This window comes from Podarcis pityusensis (genome assembly GCF_964106645.2).
Source record: "Podarcis pityusensis genome assembly, chromosome: 5".
In the NCBI taxonomy this organism is placed as follows: Eukaryota; Metazoa; Chordata; class Lepidosauria; order Squamata; family Lacertidae; genus Podarcis; species Podarcis pityusensis.
In genome coordinates this window covers 7,875,173-7,885,591 of record NC_138032.1, presented here as the reverse complement: position 1 = coordinate 7,885,591, position 10,419 = coordinate 7,875,173, and the positions used below count along the sequence as shown (strand labels likewise).

Here is a 10,419-nt window from a genome sequence, read left to right as displayed (position 1 = left end):
CACTGCCAAACAGCTCTTACTGGCACATAGTTTTTCCTGGTGTTTAGTTGGAATCTCCTTCCCTGTAACTTAAAGCCACTGGTTCGAGTCCTACCCTCTGGAGCAGGAGAAAACAAGCTTGCTCCATCTTCCACGCAGAAGCCCTTCAGATATTTGAGGTCCTTTGATCCTGTGAGTTAGGTTAGGCTGAGAGAGGCAACAACCGGCCCAAGATCACCCAGTGAGCTTCATGGCTGAGAAGGGATTGGAACCTAGGCCTCGTCAGTCTTTTAAAAAAATATTTAAAAATTATTTACAATTTCAACATAACAAAATATCAAAACATCTCATATTCATTATTTTCCCCCTCCCCCCCCCGAGACTTCCCTCAGCTCCTCTCTCTGATTTCTCAACTCATATTTTTCTCTGCATACTGTAAAATTGTACAAATTCTTATATTATCTATCTACTATGTTAACAATCAATAAATTTGTGTATGTTTATTCAAAACCTGCCAAGGGGTCCAATTCATTTTGTTGTCTTTTCAAGCAATTTGTTAAAAGTTCCCATTCTTCTTTGAAGTCACAGTTGTCCTTATCTCGCAATTTGTATGTCAATTGAGCCAGTTCTGCATAGTTCATCCATTTCTCTTGCCCAGGCCTCGTCAGTCTTAGTCCAACACTCTAAGCACTACACTGATTTCGGTTCAGTCCCCATCCTTCTCCTTGCTGGGTTTTGCAAGGATGACACCAAGACGAAGGAGGGGGAAACTGGGGTGTCGTCCCCCCACCCCAGGCAGATGTAAGAAGGCAGATGTGGGGGGGCAGCGGTCAGTGCCCCATTTGCCCAAATGGACCAGCCTCAACTGAGCTTCCTGTGAGTTAGATCACAGAATCATAGAACTGTAGAGTTGGGAGGGGCTCTGCGGGTCATCTAGTCCAACCCCCTGAAGTGCAGGAATCTCCACTAAAGCAGCCATGACACATGGCCACCCAACCTCTCCTTTAAAATGTTAGCGATGGAGTTTTTTGAGCAGACATTCGCCTAGGGCTCCAGCTCTTGGCTGACCCTCCTACCATCCCCGTAGTCAAGGTGTGAGTTGTGTCACCCAGTATGGAATGTGAATCGTCTTTCCCTGGAAAGAAAGAAAGAAAGAAAGAAAGAAAGAAAGAAAGAAAGAAAGAGGGATTTATCCTGTGAAATTGGAAAGTGAAGTAATCCTCCGTTGTCAATCCTTTCTGCTTTCACCTCATCAATTCCCATTCCTCTTCCTGCTCCCCCATCTCTACCCCTCCTCCCCCTGTTCTTTCTGCACCCTTGGCTGCTTTTTAAAAACTTTCGGTAATTATTATTATTATTATTATTATTTTCCTGGTGGGGTGATAAGTTGCCTCGCTCTCATCTCGGAGCCTTCTTCCTTTTGCACCAGGGATGTTCTGCTCCCTGGGTTTGGCAGGCTGCCTCCCTCCTCCCAATTACAGGAGGGTGAAGCTCATTTTAATTGCATGAAGCGGCCCGGGATTAAGAGGACCTTATCGTGTAATTCCCTCTTTATCTCTTAACTTCATACTTGCCGCCCTCAACGAAGGGAGGACTGCCTTGTGCCAGCGCTTGGAATTTATGAGGTAACCTTTGTTGGCTTCCTCGCTTACGCCATGGAAAAAAGAGACAGAGACACAGAGAGAAACTGTAGCAGCAAACTTACCTGTGGAGTCGGCGCTGTCTGGTGACGCCTTCTGTGCTGGGAAGAACAGACCAGCCCCAGTGTGCTTTTAATGAAAGGGCTTCGCAAAGGATCTACAACACATTGGCTTGCCTTTACCCCTTTCCTTTAATTTGCGGTCCACGCTAGGATTAAAGGCATGCAACAACTGTGCTCCTCATTCATCCTTCTGACAGCCTGGAAAGTAGGCTGCTACGGACAGGGCTGCCCAAGCGGCCTGAGGCCGAGAACAATGGATAAGGACCGCAATCCTTCAAGGAACCTACCTGGATTCTGAGATCATCTGCTGAGGCCCTTTTTTGCATGCCTCCTCCACAAGAGGCCTGGGGGGTGGCAACATGAGAACGGGGCCTTTTCTGCAGTGGCTCCTCATTCCTGGAATGCCCTCTCCAGGGAGGCTCTCCTGGTGGCTTCATTACACACCTTTAGGCACCCAGCAAAAACGTTCCCCTTTAACCAGGCCTTTGGCTGATTGACATCCGACACCTTTTAAAAAGCTCCAGTTACAGATAGGTAGCCGTGTTGGTCTGCCATAGTCAAAATAAAAAATATTCCTTCTAGTAGCACCTTAAAGACCAACTAACTTAGTTATTGGTATGAGCTTTCGTGTGCATGCACACTTCTTCAGAAGTGTATCTGAAGAAGTGTGCATGCACACGAAAGCTCATACCAATAACTAACTTAGTTGGTCTTTAAGGTGCTACTAGAAGGAATATCTTTTAAAAAGCGTTGTGGAAGGGGGAATTATTTATTTGCTTTCGTTCTTATTTTTACTAAACATTTTGTGATTTCTATATTGTAATTTTATGTTGTGAAGCACCCTGAGACCTACAGATGAAGGGGCGGTATAAATATTAACAACAATAATAAATTAATAAATTATAATAATAATACGATGGTGTCCCCAGGTTCTGGCAAGATGGTCAAGTGTACTTTGTTCCAACTCTAGCGAAGGGGCAGCATCCTTTGCTGTGCAGGACAGTAGGCTAGGTTTGGAAGGACAGAGCAGGCCACTTAGGGGACTCAGGAAGAACAGTGGTAACCGATGTTCATTGGGACTGCGTGGGGCAGGTGACAGGGACCCCCACCATAGTAGATGGAGGCAGAGGCTGACTGGTTGAAATTTACAAGCTATGCAGGTGGGGCAGACTGTGATTGGTGGTGAAGTGCCCCATTTCTTCTGCTGAGGGGAAGTGTTCAGGGGACTGCTGCCACCCCCCCCCCCAGCACCTGCCACCTGAGGCAGCTGCCTAATGGTAGAACCGGCCCTGGCTTTGTAAGGTATAGTAAAGGAATCCAGCTGAGTGGTGTCAAGTGTGGAATTCATTAACGTTTGCATGCTCGGCTGTTGCTGACGGCTAGCATTGCTCGGCTGACATTTCTCGAGTGAGCTGAAGAGGCTTGATTTGATAGAAAATAGATGTAAAAGAAATACCCTAAAAATACATCTTCTTGTTGGCCTCTGTCTGCCTCGGGAGACAATGCAATGCACATCCAGGGGTGAAGTTAAACTGCTGCTTTAGTAGCACCAAAGTGTCCTCTCTGGGGCACAAGCCTGGGCAGTGTGTATGAAGGTCCTGGGCTGCCAAGATGACAAGACTCCCCTCTCAGCCTCACTGATGTGGTCCAAAGGAGAGCAGAGCAAGACGTTTGGCACCAGCTTGGCTGCAGGGGTTGCCGGAAGGAGGCATATAAGGCGCCATCCAACTGTCTTAGGGACGCCGCTCCAGATTTGTGTAGTGTTTAGGATCAGAGGTTCAGGATCAGAGTTTTCCTTCTCCAAGATGGGCTACTTTCCCAGGTGGACAAGCCCCACCTGCCCCTCACTTCCCTCTACAGCATGTGCAGAAACCACCTTCTGCGACCCACTTTATTTATTATACAGTGGTACCTCTGGTTACGTACTTAATTTGTTCTGGAGGTCCATTCTTAACCTGAAACTGTTCTTAACCTGAAGCACCACTTTAGCTAATGGGGCCTCCCGCTGCTGCTGCGCCGCCGCGCGAAATTTCTGTTTTCATCCTGAAGCAAAATTCTTAACCCAAGGTACTATTTCTGGGTTAGCGGAGTCTGCAACCCGAAGCGTCTGTAACCTGAAGCGTCTGTAACCCGAGGTACCACTGTATAGACACCTGGTGGGCTACTGTGAGAACAGGGTGCTGGCCTAGATGGGCCACTCACTGGCTTGAACCAAAGTCTGTGATGTTGGTGTGTCACCCACTACAACACACACCCATCAAGGTGTGGTTGTGTGTGTATGCGGTCTGGTGCTTTTTTAAAGGGAAGGAAATCGTTCCTGTTTTTCAGACAGGGAAGGAGATTATGCTGAAACTCTGACCTGAAATGTGAGGAATGCAAAGCGGGCAAAGCAATAGGGTGCGGGCTGCTGTCAGCTATTTGAGCTACACAACACAGGGCTCAAACAAGTGAGGGTCTGCCATGCACAACCTGCAATCCTACACACAAGTCCAATGGAGCTGAGTGGGGGCTTGGCCAGTCTCTGGTCAATCCAGGCAACTCTGGATTCATTGCAGCCAATATAACATCCAGGGTGGACATACGAAGAAGAGACCTGTTGGATCAGGCCATAGACCCGACTAATCCAGCATTTTGTTCTCACAGCAATGAACCAGGTGCCTACAGGAAGACTGCAAGCAGGATCCAAGCGCAACAGTGCTCCGAGATTCCCAGAAGCACACCTCCTCCAACAGAGGAGGGAGAACGCAATAGCCGTTGTGGCAAGTATCCATGGACAGCCTCGCCACCCATAAATTTGGCTGCTCCTCTTTTGAAGTCATCCAATTTGTGGAGCAATAAAACTGCGAGCATATTCGCAAAGCTAAGCAGGGTCCGGTCCGGTTTCAAACTGGATGGGAGACCTCGTATTGAGATTCGTTGGACGAGATGACTATGACTGCAGTGACCAACATGCATTCATGAGGAGCTGCATGGGAAGCCCCTCCTTCTCATGTATGCTAATGAATGCAAGTAAATTGGGGCCAGAACTTGCCCTCTTCCATCTGCGTTCTTCGCATTCACTTTGATCTGCGAGCCAAACAAATCCAGCTATTGCAGCAATCAGCCTAAAGCAAAACCACACACTAGGGGTGCTTCCGGATGACTGCATATTATGGGACGGGTGCTCTCCACCCCCCACCCCCCATACACGCAAGGTGGTTTGCTCTCTTTTTTTGCAGAGTCCGCATGACACTCCGTATTTCCCCCCACCCACTTAATCCTGATTTACCTTTTCTGGGGAGAGGAATGAATCCAGTAAATTTCTTTTTTCACAACGCCCCCTGTTGCCAATTACGCATTTGCCATATCTCAACAACCGATTTGCAAATTAAACCCCCATCTGGAATCACCCCCAAAGTGGCAAAATTCTGTGTCTCAGCCCATGGGCGTAGCCAGGATTTGTGTTGGGGGCGTGTCAGAATTTATTCTAGGGAGGGCAGAACCGAGCTATCTGCGACGCGATTGGTCAATTAGTTAAGAATTTTTATTTAATTACTTGCACCCTTGCACCCCCCCCCGGCTACGCCCATGCTCAGCCCCCACAGCGGGATGTCAATGCCAATCTGCTTACAACTTTTACTGAAATTATTATGAGTACTGTTATTATTTCTCAGTCTTGACCAAATAAATTCTTCACATCACCCAAGTGCGGCAGATAAACCCACTGTCCTTAACTGATGTGTTGGCTGATTTTTGGTGCTCCCTGTGCGCCCCCCCCCCACCCCCTGCCAAGTTCCATAGAAGAAATAAAATCTTCCCGGTCCTTTTTCTCCCTCCTTCCTTCCTTTCTTTCTCCCTCCCTTTCTTTCTCCCTACGTGCGCGCTGGCCTCCGCTCCTCGGCGCGGGGAGCCGCCCCCCGCCGGCTCTGGCTGGCGACAGACCCGATGGAAGATCCTCATTAATCTTCATTGATGCGGACTGGAGAAGAGGCAGCTTGGAGATGAGACGCGACAGGGAGGGCTGAGCCTCCCGCCCGCTCGCCGGCAGCACCTCGCCCGCCCCGGCGCGCACTCGGCTGCGCTCCGCTTGCCCGCTCGCAGCGCGCGTCTAGATAGAGCTGTCGCGCCGTCGTCGGAGCCTTGGACAGGTCCATGGGAAAGAGGCGGGCGTCGAGGCTGGGGGGCTGCGGCGGCTGCTCCACATCCACCCCACATGCCGCTGCCGCAGCTTCTCCTCCTGCTCCACTCTCTGCAGGCCGCCTGCGCTCCTGCTGCCCCCGCGTCCCCACACCACCAACCTTTCTTACCCCGGGTCCATCACCATAGGAGTCAATTCCTAGGAGCCGAGCTCCCTTCGCCCCTCCATAAAATATTCATTTAAATGGTGTGCGCACAGCGGCTTGTGATTTTATTATTATTATTATCAGTGCTTTTTTCTTTAAAAAATGTTTATGGGTACTCTCATTTTGACTCAAGAAAACCACCATTTTATAGTTCAAATCTGGAAAAATAAATACAGTAAATGGACAAAAGTATGGAAGATTCACAAAATGTTTAGAGGTATGTGTACTCCTGCGTCCCTCCAGAAAAAAGCACTGATTATTATTATTATTATTATTATTAAAATCTGTGTACCACCCTATTATTTCAATTTGTGTACCGGGTGGCACTGTGGTCTAAACCACAGAGCCTAGGGCTTGCCGATCGGCAGGTTGGCGGTTCGAATCCCCGCAACGGGGTGAGCTCCCGTTTCTCAGTCCCAGCTCCTGCCCACCTAGCAGTTCAAAAGCACGTCAAAGTGCAAGCAGATAAATAGGTATCGCTCCAGCGGGAAGGTAAATGGCATTTCCGTGTGCTGCTCTGGTACGCCAGAAGCGGCTTTGTCATGCTGGCCACGACACAGAAGCTGTCTGCAGACAAACGCCGGCTCCCTTGGCATATGGAGTGAGATGAGTGCACAACCCCAGAGTTGTCCACGACTGGAGCTAATGGTCAGGGGTCCCTTTACCACCCTATACCTGCAGGTCTCAGTGCCGTTATGCAGGGTGGGGCTCCCCCCCTCCAATATTCAAGTTGCCACTCCTGTCCATCACGGTGACATTCCCAATCTCTTCTCTGTTTTTCTGCCCTCTGACCATATGTTTGCATTTCCCTGCTTGCTCCCCTCCCCACTCATCTCCCCATGGCTTCCACATTGCAGAGAGAGAGAGAGAGAGGAGTTCATTTCCCCCAGGACCGCCTGACAGAGGCCAGATCAGATCCCAGCTTCTCCTTCTGCTTTAATCATCCAAAGGCACCCTGGGAGGTGGGGGAGGTGGGGGCACTTCAGCTGACCCGCTTGTGACCCTCTCCCCAAGGATGCAGGGAAACGGGTGAGCGGCGGGAGGGGGGAAACCCAAATGTGGGAGAGGTCTGGCCAGTGAGGTCTGCTGCTGGGCCCTCTGGCCTGGCCTCCTCTCCACCTTTCGGAAGCCTTATCAGTTTGAGTTACTGAGTGGCGAGTGAAGCAAAGCCCCGTCACCCTGCCCTGAAGCCATTGGAGGGCCATTGGGGGGTGACCCCCCAAGGAAGAGGGCCTGACCTGCTGCTTCTCTCAGGAAACCCATCATCAGCAGTCCCATACCCTCCTGCATTTATCCAGTGAAAATAGGGACGTCCCATTCCATTCCCAAAGGGGGTGGGGTAGGGGGCAGCTGCCCCCCTCCTAAATCAATAAAATTCAATAAAAATGCATAGCTAACTGAGGTCTCCCCCCCCCCAAGAAAAGGCCTCCCCCCTAACAGAAATCCTGGCTACACCCATGTCCCATTCCATAATGATAATTTTATTATTTCTATCTGCCCATCTGAATGGGTTGCCCCAGTCACTCTGGGCAGCTTCCAACATACAGTGGTACCTCTGATTGCGAACGGGATCTGTTCTGGAGGCCTGTTCGCAACATGAATAGAACGCAACCCCCAGCGGCATGTCTGCCCATGCTAGGGTTGTGATTCGCCGCTTCTGCACATGCGCACGATGTCATTTTGCGCATCTGCGCATGCGCGAGCGATGACACCTGGAAGTAACCCTTTCCCATACTTCTGGGTCGCTGCGGGACGCAACCTGAAAAAACGTATCATGAAGCAAACATAACATGAGGTATGACTGTATATGAAAACCTCTCAGCGATGAGGAAGGAATGGATTTCCTGTACGTGAAGCATTTCCCGTAGCCAAAGTGAGAAAGACCTTGGAGAGAGAGACTGCTGCCAGTCCGAGGAGGAAGCACTGGGTGGAAATGGCGCCATGGACCGACGCAGAGCTAGACAAGTGATGCTATCTATGTTATTGCCCTCGTGATCTGATCTATGGGAATGACCCAGAATACTGGCTTGATTCACAAAGTAGGCAGGGCAACAGAAATGTTGAAACACCGGATTATTGTTATTGTTAGGGCTGGGCACCAGATTTGGCTGAGGCCAAACTACTGAGACCATTCGGAGGGATCCAGGCATCGTCCAAGTTGCGTTGAGACAATCTCAAGCCAGCTCTTAGAATCCCAAGACAGCCACATGCCTCGTACCCACTTTGCTACTGCAAGGAGTCATTAGGCTGAGCTCGGTCAAAGCACAGCAATTGCACCCCTTCCAATTTTGAGTTCCCATTTGCAAGCTCCTCCAGACTGCCTTTCCCAAACAGAGCTGTCATCTACCTCAGAGTTAAAGTGTTGCAAGCAGGCACTGCAAAACTTCAGATCTCGGCTGCCAGCCTGGCGCACGATTCCCCGCTCAATCGCAGCTTCTTTGTCAGAATCCTAAAGGCTCTGCTTTTTGTTTGTTTTTTAGAATCCAGGAAAGCAGAGTGGAGTAATGTTCTGTTCTGCCTTCTGTTCAGCCTTACAATGTGGCAATGGAAAGCCTCTTATATGTACGTGTTTTCTTTCGTTCTTGTTCTGAACGTGCGTCCAGGAATATTATCTGAACAAATGCAGCCATTGAGTGGGTAAAGGACAGACACGGTGCGGCTGTTTATGGTCGGGGCAGTGTGTGTGTGTGTGCACATAATGTGCAATGTGCATGCATGTGTGTGGCTTTATGGGACTGTGGGCAACCTGTTTTTGGTGGTCTCCCACATGGCCCTTTTCCCGCAGGGCCCAGAGACATTTTAAAGAGGTGCCAGGAGAACAGTCCTAAAACTGTCAGATTTTACTGCTGGGAGAGTGCAGGCGCTTTGCCCCCTTCTCTCCCCCTCCCCTTTTTATTTTACTGCTGGGACAAAGCAGACCCTCACCCCAACCCCAACCCCCGCCTCCCTGGTTTCCTGAACCCATAGTCCCACCCTGGCCTTGTGTGGCCTGAAGAGCCGGGGTCTGGACTGCGGGGCAGGGGGTGGGGGTGGGGTGGGGAGAGAGGTCACCAAAATTGTGGGAAATTTCTGAGGAAGTCCTGCACCTTGGATTTGGGATGGAGAAAACTCAGGTGGCATTTAAAGGGGTGGGCCAATGGTGGACTGAAAACTGCAGGTTTGGAGGGGGAAAATGACTCCTCTCTTGGGGTCACCCTAACAGACCAACCCTAAGCTGCTTTACTTGGAAGTAAACCCTCTTTTGTCCCATATGGCTTAGCTCCACGGTGCATAGCATGGCAGCCAATGCCTAGGGGCCGAGTTCCCTTCGTTCCCCCCAATAAAATATTTGAGGGGGTCAGGAGACCCCAACGTTGCTGGGAATTACCATTCAAATGTTGTGCAAGTGCCATGTCTTGTGATTGATTATGTGGCCTGGGGCTTACCTGTCCGTACCCCTCCCCCCGCCCCATATTTTATTCAGCTTGGCATCGCAGCCAAGCATTGCAACTAGGTTGGATGTCAATTTCGGCTTCTCTTGGGTTCTCATCGGCACCACACATTTGAAGCTGTAGTGCACTCCTTGAAACTGTAGTTTGTTAAGTTTTGCTGGGAGTCCTTGGGAGACCCCTGCTCTCCTCTCGGAGCTAGAGTGGTTTAATGATCTGAAATATACTCAGAGTCGCAAAGTGATTTCATGCTCTTTATTCAGCTCATAGTGGTGAGGAGGAATGAATGAATGTCCCCTCCAAGTATCTGCTTTATATACATTATTTACACAATGGGCTGCACATGATTGGCTAATTCCGGAATTCTACTGCAAGCCAATCAGGTTGTGGATTCACTTCTATCTGGAGCATGATTGGGTAGTTCCTGCCAACCAATCATACTGCTGCATTGTTCTAGGACCAATCAGACTGCTGCAGTTTGGATCCTATTCAACTCAGTACATAACATGATCCATGTCTCTTCCCAGGGAATTGCAGCTCTCGAGGGGACTAGGGGTCTCCAAGCAACTCTCAGCGCAACCTTAACAAGTTATAGTTTAAAGTGGTACAATACTGTTTTACAGGTGTGGTACAAATGCAGAAAGGACACGGGTGGCGCTGTGGTCTAAACCACAGAGCCTAGGGCTTGCCGATCAGAAGGTCGGTGGTTCAAATCCCCACGACGGGGTGAGCTCCCGTTGCTTGGTCCCTGCTCCTGCCAACCTAGCAGTTCGAAAGCATGTCAAAGTGCAAGTAGATAAATAGGTACCACTCTGGCGGGAAGGTAAATGGCGTTTCTGTGCACTGCTCTGGTTCGCCAGAAGTGGCTTAGTCATGGTGGCCACATGACCCGGAAGCTGTACGCCGGCTCCCTTGGCCAATAAAGCGAGATGAGCGCCACAACCCCAGAGTCATCCGCAACTGGACCTAATGGTCAGGGGTCCCTTTA

The 10,419-nt window shown here is 49.9% G+C and overlaps 1 long non-coding RNA gene across 1 annotated transcript; it reads right to left on the bottom strand.

Moving 5' to 3' along the window:
- Positions 1-368: 368 nt before the first annotated feature.
- LOC308477397 lies at positions 369-5,099 on the bottom strand. Its single transcript, XR_013986540.1, has 3 exons — positions 4,950-5,099; positions 1,685-2,188; positions 369-1,114 (listed from the first exon to the last, which is right to left on the bottom strand). It is a non-coding gene; the product is annotated as an uncharacterized lncRNA (long non-coding RNA).
- Between the last annotated feature and the right edge of the window lie 5,320 nt (positions 5,100-10,419).